Genomic DNA, 12,200 nt, shown 5'->3' with positions numbered 1-12,200 from the left:
AAAAAAAACTAATTTGGTCTCTTTAGCTCATTTACCAATTGGTACACAATGTACAGGCAGTAGCCCCTCCCCCAGGTGGGTGACACTCCCACAGCTAAGCGTTTGTTCTGCCTTCTCACCGTAAACAATAGAGCATGGAGTGAGAAATGCCGTGCCACCCAAGCGCTCCCAGAGAGGGGGCGTGGTCAGACACAGCTCATTTACATATTTAAAGGTACAGACACAGAAACAGCCTGTTCTGAGCAGGGCTGAAATAGAGGGGTTTATAGACATGATCAAATACAGGATCAGAGTGGATTTAGAAGAAGAAACTTCACACACATGTTTTGGGGAGCTCTGAGACTTATTGAAACTTGTTGAAAAGGAGGATCATATGTGACCTTTAAGCTCGCTCTTCTTCAGTGTGAACTTGCAAAAGCCTTCCTCTCACTGATGTGTCCTTGAGATGATCACATTTTAAAGACCACTTTCAAGGTAGAGTCGGAGAGGAGCAGGGTGCTGGATGGTTTGTTTCTGCTGCTTTGACAGTGATGAAGTGTCTAATGGTGAACTGTCAGCAGCTCGGAGAGAGCAGAGACCTCGAGACACAGTGGAGACACGGTAAACACACACACACACACACACACACACACACACACACACACAAACAGGCCCGCTTGGTGACGCCTAGACTATTACCGCCCACCGCCAATTACAGCAGCTCACACATGGCCGCGGCTCTGAAACCTCTCTGCCATGTGTGGCTGGACCTGTGATGTGGTCTCTGAAGCACTAACAGACATGCAGCACAGTTCCTAAAAACCTCTGAGCGAGGGCGTCACAGAGCTTCAGCAGACCAAAGAGCCATGTGTAAATTAACCTCAAGATGCAAGAAGTGTTTTAAATACAATATATCACTCTTTGTATCTTTGAAATGTAGTTTTATACTTTTTAAAGCATGTAAATATTTTAATTCTGTGATGAAATGGGCATGAATGAAAAAACACTTAAAACTATTAAAAGCCCAAGAGAAGTGTTGAAGGATAAATATATGTGTGTGTTTAAGCTGCTTGCCCTTTGAAATCGTAAATCAGGGGACATTTTTCTCTGGCTTTATTGGCTCTTTCCTTTCCTTTGCTTATGTGCCAATATTTCCAGTGATAACTGTCAGAAACATATTTGTGAATATTATTGACCCTACCCTTCCTTGTGTCTCTTCCCCCTTCCCTTTTTATCCTTGTGTGTGTGCGCGTGTGTGTGTGTGTGCGTGTGTCTGTGTGGGCGTGGTTTGTGCGATCAAGCACCGGGCTGGATCACACACCTGCTGCTCATCAACTTATCTGCTTCAGTATATGAACTCTGGTTTCTGCTCCACTATACTTCTTGATCCTCATCTAAAAACAAGTCGTAACATCTAGTGTTTTAATCTTCCTTCCATAGGACGCCATGCAAAAATATGTTGACAGTAAATATTTTCCTGTTGGAATTCAGCATTTTGTGAGTCCACGACGTATATCAAAACCAACCTAAAAAATAAATTGACATTTTACAATGAATGAATAATTAAATAAATAAATGGATCTGAAAAGCAGGAATAAAGTCAGCGCTGTAAAAAAAGAAAAGAGGATAATCAGACCGGATTCAACATCCGTTTAACCCTAAACAAACAGTCCGGAAACAGCATGATGCTCCACCTTTTTTTTTGTGGATGTACAGTATGCAGGAATAATTTTTTTCTCACATCAAGCCCTTCATCTGCCTTAACAGACACATCTTTTTTTAGCAGAAGTCATTATGATGCACCCATAGTCATCCGAGCTGATGAGGAGTCAGATCAAAAACATCTGAAGGTCTGAGGGACCCTAACCCACCCAGTGAATCCAAAATGATTTAAGCCCGGCCTGACTCTGGTCGTGGGCTGAATCATGCATTTAAAAGAACACCAAACATGTTCTGCAGCTTTGTCACAGACCTGTTCTCCGTGTCATGTTCAGAGTCAGACAGACACAGTGAGAGGTAATAAGTCATCTGGATGGGGAGGGATGAGGCGGACCCCCCGCCTGGATGACATCTGCTGTCTGTTTTTCTTTCACACCTTTGAGAAATGGCATCCGCTGCCCTTTCTCCCCTCTTCGTTTTATCTTCTTCTGCTGGTACATTATACATGGCTGTCAGCTGAAAACCTTCTGAACATCATTTTAGTTTATTCAGTCCAAAGTTTCTCACACTGCACACAGGACGACCCGCTCAAGCAAATGTTCCTGGAGCACAGCACTGACCAAATCTGGGGTTACAGGGTTTTCATTTTCTGATACCTGACATGAGAATGAATTAATAAAAAATACGTTTTGCACTTTTGCCTTTATTTTAGGATGAATTTCAACATAGGGAAGTAGTGAGGGTAAGGGGTTCAACACCCTAATGGCCGGGTTTATCTTCAAGAAACGGTTTCATGCAGCAGGTTCTTCAATCGCAGCACAAATGAAAGTACGCCTGATCACCTGATCCTATTCACCCTTCTGAAAGATATAGGGGGAAGGCTAGTTGCTTTCGGGGAAGGTGGACAATATAGTTTAAACACAGACAGACATTCAGAATTTTGGGCTTCATAATTCATTTCAGAAGTAAATAAAGATAGACAAAAGAAAACCAGAGATCAAAGTAGTTTCTCTCCGACTTTTTAAAATGGATCCAATCAGAGAATGAAGTAGCTGTGAATACAAGATTGTGATGGAAATAAAAATGAAATCAATCAAGCAAATGGTATGACCAACACAAACAGTTTTTCAGCAACGTCTGAGACTTGAAATTCAAGCCAAAGCAGCAGTGCCAGAACTGCAGTTCCTAGAATGGCCACTTGAGGTTCGCTCCAAGAGTGAGTCGTTCTCCATAGAGCCCATATTAAAACGCTTTACTTTACAGCTCAAATTAAAAACATGTTCACAAACCTTTTTGTTTTACAGTTTATTTCCCAATTCATGATGACAACAGGTTCAATATACAGGCGGACAATCAGACAAAAATAAATCCAACATGAAGTAGAGAACCAGATCAGAAACACAGAAATCCAAACACTAAAAGACAGAGAGGCACCGTGATACAAGCTGTGTCCCAATTCAAGGGAAGCATCCTTCAAAAGATGTCACCCATCGTAGCCTTAGCAGACGTCTCAGGCTGAACTGAAAAAGTGGCGGTCTGGTTTAGATATCCTTTTTGCGTCACAAGCTGTTCCCGCTCTTTCCGTTTCATACATAATTGCCGTTCCTCGACAACCTCGATCTAAAGACAATTTCATCCAAAACCTTAAAAAGTGTATCTGGAGAAAATTACCAACCCTGCCTTTAATCTATTGAGATTGTTAAAATGTTTAAAGGCCCCTTTAGTTTTTTAACAGTTAGGCTAACGCTAGCTTTTTTAGAATGACTTGAAACCAATTTCTTACATTTAAAAGTGAAACTTTCGGCCACTTGAAATTCAGCCATCTCATTTTAATTGTCACACAAATAATGTCAGGATATGTTGGGCAAAGAAAAGACGCACCGGATTCAAACAGCCTTCGACACGCCACTGTGACGTAATCCGCCTTCAAATGCGCCCTCAGATGGATGCAGCCCCTGAATTTGGACACAGCTACATCCTAAAAAAGTTTGATGCAGGCAGCTAATGAGGTACAGGTGAAACTGATCAGGGATACGAGATGGCTTCAGAAATAAAAGAGAAAGACGACTAATCCAAAAGTTGTGTAATCCAAAAAAAAAAACGAAACCATGAAGAGCCTCGAGAAGCCAGTGAGGGATTATGTTGTTTAACGGGAAGGTTTCCAAACAAACAAAGAGGAAATCATCTTGAAAAATAACATTGTGGAATTTCTCCTTCCAACACACATCAGTGTTTCAATCAAACCATTCAGCTGTGTCTAAGCTTCAGCGTGAAGTATCCCACTTATCTCAGCACTTATGTTATCAAATCCTTTATTTTTCCACCTAAAGAGGTGTTGGCTCGCTCGACTGCTGGAGAAGTCTGGCCAGCCGCAACGTGTCTGGGTTCATGTCCAGAAATCATTCCCCATTAAAGAGAGGCAGCCGTTAAAGTTTTAGGTTAAATTGGATTGTTCACACATTTTTCTCTGCCTCTTTTAGACTCTCTGCTTCTCAGACACTCTGTTTTTTGCCCTCCTCTCAGACTGCTCTCCTTTGCTCTCTCATGCGGACTTCCTCACTTTCTCTCCATGCATGTCGTCTTGCCATCTGTAACATGACACACACATGCAGCAGATGCCGAGGCTCTGACAGCTTTACAAATGTTTGCGTGACCTCTGCGCTGACACCTGACAACGTGGCATCGGCGACAGCTCTCATTAGGAAATATATCAACGCTCCTGGGAGACATTAAGCTGAGAAAATCTACTTTCTGCCCCCCAACAAATCCAAGTTGAGCTCTGCAACAGTTAAAAAATAAACAATACAAATCCAGTTGGACTGTTTGAATAAAGTGAAGAACTACTTCCCAGAGCGGGCTCTTGTGCAAAACTGAACCTTTAAAAAAATCTTTTAATAGACAGAGTTCAATGCTAACTCTGAAAAAGTTTGACGGGAAATTGTTTCATTGTCAAATCTCTGCTGACTCAAATGTACAATCTCAAGGGCCTTTGGTTTGTTCAGTATAATAAAGTATGTTTTGGATCTCACTAAACCACACAATCTGTATTTACAGTTTCTACAGAGAAATGTTGTATCAGTACATGTGGGAGCCAACTTTTATATCAGAAGTGTTCTGGTTTCCATCTGTAGTACATTTGTAGCCTGAGGAGTTTTGACCTATGAGATATCAGCAGGCTTTGGTGTATGCAGGAAGACAGTCCGTACAGAGAGGAAACAGAACACAATGCAAACCACTGTAGTGACATCCCAAGTCCCACGGGTTTTTCTATCCAGCTTGAATAGAACGCCAATTCAGAGGATCACCTGACAAAGTGATGATGGATAATGACGCACGATAAGTGTGAAATAAACGCAGCTCCAGTTGCCTGCCTGAACTTGCCCGCAGGCATTGCATCTTAAAGGTCCCATATTATGCTTTCTCTGGTTTTATATGCTCTTTAGTGTGTTTTCCAAGTGTCCTGTGCATGTTTAGGCACATCTATGTGCAAAAATGCAAAGTCCACGGAAATGCAGCTTCTCCTACGTCCTCCTGTTAGCTGTAGCATTAGCTGCATGTAACGCTCGGTTCTAGCCCCCCTCAAAAAAATGTTGCCAGTGTGACGTCTTGTCAGTGTGAGATCACTGATCTAAGTCCATTGGCTCGTTGTGGCAAGCCCAGCAGCTCATGTTGAACGCCCGTCAACTTCTGTAGCACGCACACAATATGCCGTAGCCTGCGGTAGCACAGTAGTGCTAAGGTGCTAATGTTTTTGCTCACTTGGGAGCCAAAGTGGCTGCATTCCCAATATGGTAAAAGGGGTGTGACATTTCCGAGAACCATGCTGAGCGACTGACCAATTACGGCAGAGCCGACAGGCCGACCAATCAGAGCAGACTTGGCACACGTGGGGACTCTGAACGTGGACGCTTCAGAGCCTTAGAGAGAGAGTCAGAAGCGAGCCGGTGCATGGAGCGGCAGTTCATGAAAACAGACACTTTTTTAGAACTTTAGCTATTGTGAACATACTTCAGTAGGTACATAGATTAAATATACGAACCCCAAAAAGGGCATAATATGACCTCTTTAAGGCCCTGACACACCAAGAAGATCGTCGGCCATCGGTCCTCGTTGGACCGGTTCCCTTCGGCCCCTGTCAGCCTTTTTCCGACTGATTCAACATGTTGAATTGACGTTTGCAGTCAGTGAGAGGGATCTCTCTGATTGGCTCTTTGGAGGTTTCATCTCTCTCCAGCTCTCGACTCAGGAAACTTCATGACTTCATGAAAGCCCCTTGAGCACGCCGCTGTAGTATCCATGCTTTCACCCATTAGTGCGGTTTCTCCTTATTTGTCTCCTCCGCCTCTTCTTTTCTTTTTCCACTAAAAGACCAAGGGCTGACAACGCCAGCGCCAATTTCAACTTTTTATCAGACACATTATTCTCGATTAGTAGGCTAACTATAATACAAGTGGTGAGCGTCAGCGGTGTGAAAACGGTTTTCTCGTATCATAACAATGGACTACCGCCGCCTGCTGGCATGGAGAGTTATTTCCTCTCACGCATGTGCAGAGCGTAGTCGTGTTGGTTGGCCGTCAGCTCTAGTCTTTGCGGTGTGTTCAAGTGCCACAGGCGGCCTTTGTTGCCACTGGTTCTTTGTCGTCTGCTTGGTGTATCAGGACCTTTACAGTAACTAAACAGACTTTTATTTTACTATAAATCGAATTACTTTAAAGTCATGGTTAATAAATATGGTCCATAAATATGGTTTATTTTGTAAGGCCTCGTGTCCTCTCCCACCTGCTGTCCATCGAGGGTCTAAAATGCGCCCTTAGGGGACGGTTCAGTCTGCAGGACAAGGCAGCGTCTTCTGAAAGCCTTCTGCTGACAGAGCAGCTGAACAAAAGTTAATTGATGCTTCTTACATTTAGCAGGCTGATCTCAGAGAGCCGCTGACCTTTCCTAAGTGTTGTCTGGGGGATAATTTAATTGAACCCTCATTTTCTGGCCTGAAAACACTTAGCATGGAGCTATAAATCTTACAGATCTAATGCTGACTGAAGCCACAGCTACACGGCTGCTTAGTTTGGCTGAAAGGAACACACTCGTGTTTTTGTATGTTCCGCCTCATTTACTACTATTTACATATACTTAATGTTCCTGCCATTCATTTTGAAAGACACACTGTAGCTGAATGTGTTTCCTTCAATAGCTGCGGTTTTTATTTCATGTTAAAATCCATTTATAGACTTAAAGTGAAGCTCAAGTTCAGCTTATCTTGCATGTTAATAACAGAATATTTCTAGACGCATAATGACGCTTTATTAAAGTGAGGTTGTTGTTTTTAAAGATTTTGCAACAGGAAAAATAAAAATACTTTAAAGATTCCTTAAATGGATCCTAGAACCAGAGAAAATCAAAGTGATGTGTTTTATTATTAATGGATTTGCAGCGTTTTATGTGATATTTCAGTTTTTCCTTTTTAATAAATTAGCAAACATTTCTAAAATTCTGTTTCCAGTTTGACATTATGGTGTATTGAGTGTAGATTGATGAGGACGTTTTTTTTATTTTTATGAATAAGGCTGCAACATACCAAAAGTGAAAAAAGTGAAGAGGAATACTTGCTCTGTACATTAAGCTCTGGGTTAGTTGGACACACATCTTAGTCTTACTAAAAGGATGGTGCATCAAAAAGATTAATATCATCATGAAATTCTAACAATACTGATCTCTAATTTCTTGATAAAAGTTGATTTTAACTTTATTTACATAGAGTAGACCAAAAGAAAAATGCAGTAACACTCTGACACGTCGCTTATTTGCCAACACAATCTCAGAAACACACACTCTCTGTCACTGACACACACTCGTCCTTTCTTCCTTTGTTTTGTTCTCTCTTTTTAATCCGTCTATCTCTAAGAAGCACACACTTCTTAGTCACTCTCTCTCACACACACACACACAGGCTCCTCCCTCTTCACCTCTCGCTTGCCTGACTTCCTGCCTCCCCGCAGCCTGAAAGCCGAGCCAAATCAATTAGTCTGCAGAAATTACAGAGCAATAAATAATGAGGGCCAGTCGGCAGGAGAGGAGACGGGCGGAGGAGAAACCAGAGTTATGGGGCCCCTCCTGTCTGCAGCTCAGGACGCCGGGGCCTCCGACCTCTAACAATATCCCTATATGAGCCTATGAGCTTTTTATGTGCTTCACTGCATGATGTTTACGGAATAGGAAATAGGTTTGGGGTATTTAGTCTAAGGAGAGAAAGAGGAGACAAGGGTGACCAAAGTTTACAGCGATATTATGTTGTGCGCGTCTGTTTTTTATTCTATCAGTCATAGTTTGTAAATTTGCAGCATTTTCTTGTTTAAAAACTTAATTAGCCATTCATTAAAAGTTTACTCTCTGTAAACATTTGGGAGATGCTATTAAGAGAAGAACAGATTTCTTAAATATGTAATAAAAGTTCTCTTCCATCTGTCTCTGTTTGGCGCTGTGAGTAACTGTAGACGCCGGGGGGGGGGGGGGGGGGGGGGGGGGGGGTCTACAGTTTCGGGGTGCTGCGTCGTCTGTGACCTTGGGCTCTCCTCCGATGTTACCTGATCTGGATTGTTGCAGACTGTCCAGTCAAATCTTCCCCTCGTCTCCCACATACACATTCTCTTACAAACATATACACACACAATGAGTGATTCATTTACATGACGCAGGAGGAAACAGAAAAATACATCAACTCTCCAGCCATTTTCTTTGTTTTATTCTTCTAAAACACAGCTACAGGTCTGACAAATTTTCATATTTTTTTTAAGCTGTATAAACACTTAATGATGTTCCTTAAATCAAAAATGTTTCCTGATGAAATCTGAGATTGTGTACAGTGAATGACGCTTGTGAATAATCATTGGGAAGAGGCTTTCATTCACAGAAAGAGGAATGGTGCTGGTTATTATGTGTGAACACCAATGATCCAATCATTTCTACATGATTTGTTAAATAAAATCTTTTTGTGCATGTCTGGCCAACCTGACTTTTCACTGGAGACTTAAAATGACACAGATTTCCGTTGAGAAACACATATGCACACATATTGTATATACTTTATATTAAACCCATACAACATTAAGAGAACACCTATACAACATTTAACTAATCCTTAGACTTTGAGACCAATGTAATGTACTGCAAAGCAACATTATTCTGGCAAGGCAGTGAATGGAAGTAGTGAAGATTTAAATAAGTGCTTTTGCAGTTTTCAAGTATTTAATATAAAGTGTCTGAAAAACAAAAATGCTATCTTTGATAAACTGAAATGCTTAAGTCCATGTGGAGATCAGGGTTTGTTTCCACACTGCCATAACTGAGAAGTATTGCACAATCGTATACGACCAGGGGGGACAAAAGCGGTCTATGGGGCAGGGTTGTGGCAGCAGCCTGCCGCTGAACACGTTCCTCTGCCTGGTGAATGTGCCATGCAGAGGGTGGTGGGCCACAGTCACCAGAGTCCAGCGCTTTGCCCTCCACAGAGCCAACCCTCCTGAATCTAGAAAGAAGTGTTTGTCTTTTTGCACCTGGAGGATACTCAGCTCCTAATGCATCCATGCCTGACTCCTGTAGATCTATGAGGTTTAAAGGGGAAATCTGTGAAATGTAAAGGCTTACACTCTGCGTTGGCATTATGCAATAGTTTTGCACAGTAATGGCTCAACAGGATACACCACAGTTCTATTTCCTTCTATAAATAAAAACTTTATTTATGGTCCAGTGTGACAACTTCTCCACCTGTCTTATTGTCCCTGCATGTGCTCTGCGTTGCAGGGAAGGTGTGTCCTTGTTTGTTGTTATCAGCTGCATGAACTCCAGCTGGGCCCAACGCGCTTCGACCCTACAGACCGCTCTCGCTATTTTTCTGACACGTATGTGTCTCCAACTGATAGGGCTGGCTTGATAACAACAGCTTCTTCTTATTGAAGATTTGTTCCACATATACACAGACACACACTCTACAACCCTGACAACACTTTATGTTGGTTTATCTTATAATTGTGTGTGAATGCATTTATTTATTGTAACGACCTGTTCATGTTTCTCTCCCTTACCTGTTGCACTGTCAAAGCCGGGCTGTGACAAAAGTCATATCATTTAAATAGTAGGCTATGTTAGAGTTAAACTTTGTCAAAGCAGATATTTTCATTGACAGAAAAAGACAAATATTGATGAAAACATAAAGACATGCTTGTGAACTATCTGGCTCTGTCAAACTTATTGCACAACAAAAGTTCTGCAGTTTGACCTTTTGAAATGTTAAACATCCAGAAATGTCACTCTCTCTCTCTCTCTCTCTCTCTCTCTCTCTCTCTCTCTCTCTCTCTCTCTCTCTCTCTCTCTCTGAGTTACACTGAGTACTGGACATACTGTTACGCATTACGTGCATGTTTGCATTTCATCATCTGCCTATCTCTCTGTCCATGAACCTCCACAGCTGTACTTGAGAAATGTTCACAAAAGAATCACAACGCCTTTTTGTGTTTCATGAGAGAGAATGATCTTTTATAATGAACTGGTCCCCCTCTCCTTAGCAGGCTGCGTCAGCACACAGCAGTATGGATCCACGTGGCGGCCTGTTGTATTACGGCTGCTCCTCTGTGTGATAAGCTGCTCTCATGTTGTCCCAGTGTTAACTCAACATCCTGTGTCCACACTCTCTTCCTGCCTTATCACACTCTGTGTGTGCAGACACAATCCCAAATACTTCCGCAGGTCAATAGATAAAGTGGAGCAACAAACATTGCACTAGAGTCTGCACACACACACACACACACACACACACACACACACACACACACACACACACACACAGTACAGACCTGCAGCTGTAGTAAACCGTGGTCCAGAGTTCAGTGTGCTGTAGCGGTTAAACTTTAAACAGTGATAAACAGAAGAGTTGCTCCATGTCTGCAGTCCATCTCCTCTTCTGTTTACCAGCTGATTGGACTTTTAAATCACCAAATGTCCAAACAACAGTTTCATGATTTTTTTACAACTCAAAGCTGATTGTTTGGTAGCTGGAAGGATAAAGGAACATGAACGTCTCTGCTTCGCAAAACTGAGCTCCAAACTACGACAAAAATGAACAATTCAGCAACGAGCTAAATGATAAGAATTGTACTTTTCTTGTCAAAGTAAAGATTCTAAATATCACTATGAATAATGTTTTTAGTGTAATGTATCCTGCAAATAGTCACAATAAAACCTGTAGCTCATGTGGATAACATCTCCTCTGCTTCTTACATTAAACATGATGTTTTCATCTGTCATGCATGACATTAGTACTGAGCTAAATATGTCAGAATGTGATAATAGTGATGTGAAGTAAAGGTAGTAAGGCCATAGCATCAGGTTAGGTAAATGTAGCACACATTCATATTCATTTTTAGTCAGTTGGTCCCCAGTTTGACTCAAAACCATCGAACAATAGCAGATCAGATTAGTTTAATACTGTTAACTTTGTACATTTCTAAAGTGTTTTCTCCCTGACTTTCTGTTACCAGCTGAAGCTGATTATCTCTGACAAAAGAACTACAAGAAGGCTAATCCAAGACAAAAACTCACTTCCTGCTGTAGGATGTGTAAACACTGCCCAAATTCAAAATTCAAAACTGCTACATCCCTGGACATTTTCAAAAGTCTTCTCAAACACCACCTGTTCTCCGAGGCCTTCAGCCTCAGTTAACACTGCTACAGGACGTGAGTTTGAATCCGACCTCGGCCCTTCGCTGCATGCATCCCCTACTCTCTCCTCCCAACGTTTCCTGTCTCTCTTCGGCTGTCCTATCGTATAAAAAAAAAACAACATGCCCATCTGCTTCCTTGTGGTCCTGTTAGCTTTTATAGCTCTTTAAGGAACGTCAGTATTTATTCCAGTCTTTTATATAATCAAGTGAAAACTCCTCACAGGACCTTTACAATGAAAAAGTTATTAAATGAGACTTCTAATTTTTGTAATGTTTTTAATCTTTGGAGACCTTTTTTTTTTATTTTAGTAATAAATCTCATGACAGGAACATTCATTGTGTCTCTGAGAGAAGTTACCTGTTTGTTGTGTCTTTTTAAAAATAATGAAGAAACAATGCTAACCAATCATCAAATCCACTCAGTGAAGTTCGACCCAAACCGTTTCAAACTAGGTTACTACAGACAGTGTTGCGCTGTCGTCTTGTGTATTGTTTAAGATAACTTGAAGTGGTCTTTATTTATAATAAAAAGAAGGGGGTGTTTTGGTTCACACTGTCTCTGGACGATCAGCCAAAGAAACAACGAAAGTCTGTAAACCTGGAGTCTGGTGGTTTCTCAACAGCAGCAGCAGATGTTTATTTATCTGAATCAGGGCTGAACTACACCTCAAATAGAGTCCTACAATATATCCCGGAGCCACGCTGACCAATCAGACAAGTCGAGAAGGAAACAAGTCAGCGGACACGCTGCCCACTGATTCTAACACTCATAAACCAAACACTCGTACACACAGATAAAAAAAAAGGGGCTCAAAAGTGCTGAGCAGGCTGTTTCTTAAAGGGTCAGAA

This window comes from Labrus mixtus, chromosome 14 (assembly GCF_963584025.1).
Source record: "Labrus mixtus chromosome 14, fLabMix1.1, whole genome shotgun sequence".
Lineage (NCBI taxonomy): Eukaryota > Metazoa > Chordata > Actinopteri > Labriformes > Labridae > Labrus > Labrus mixtus.
Note: the sequence above shows the minus strand (reverse complement) of the source record.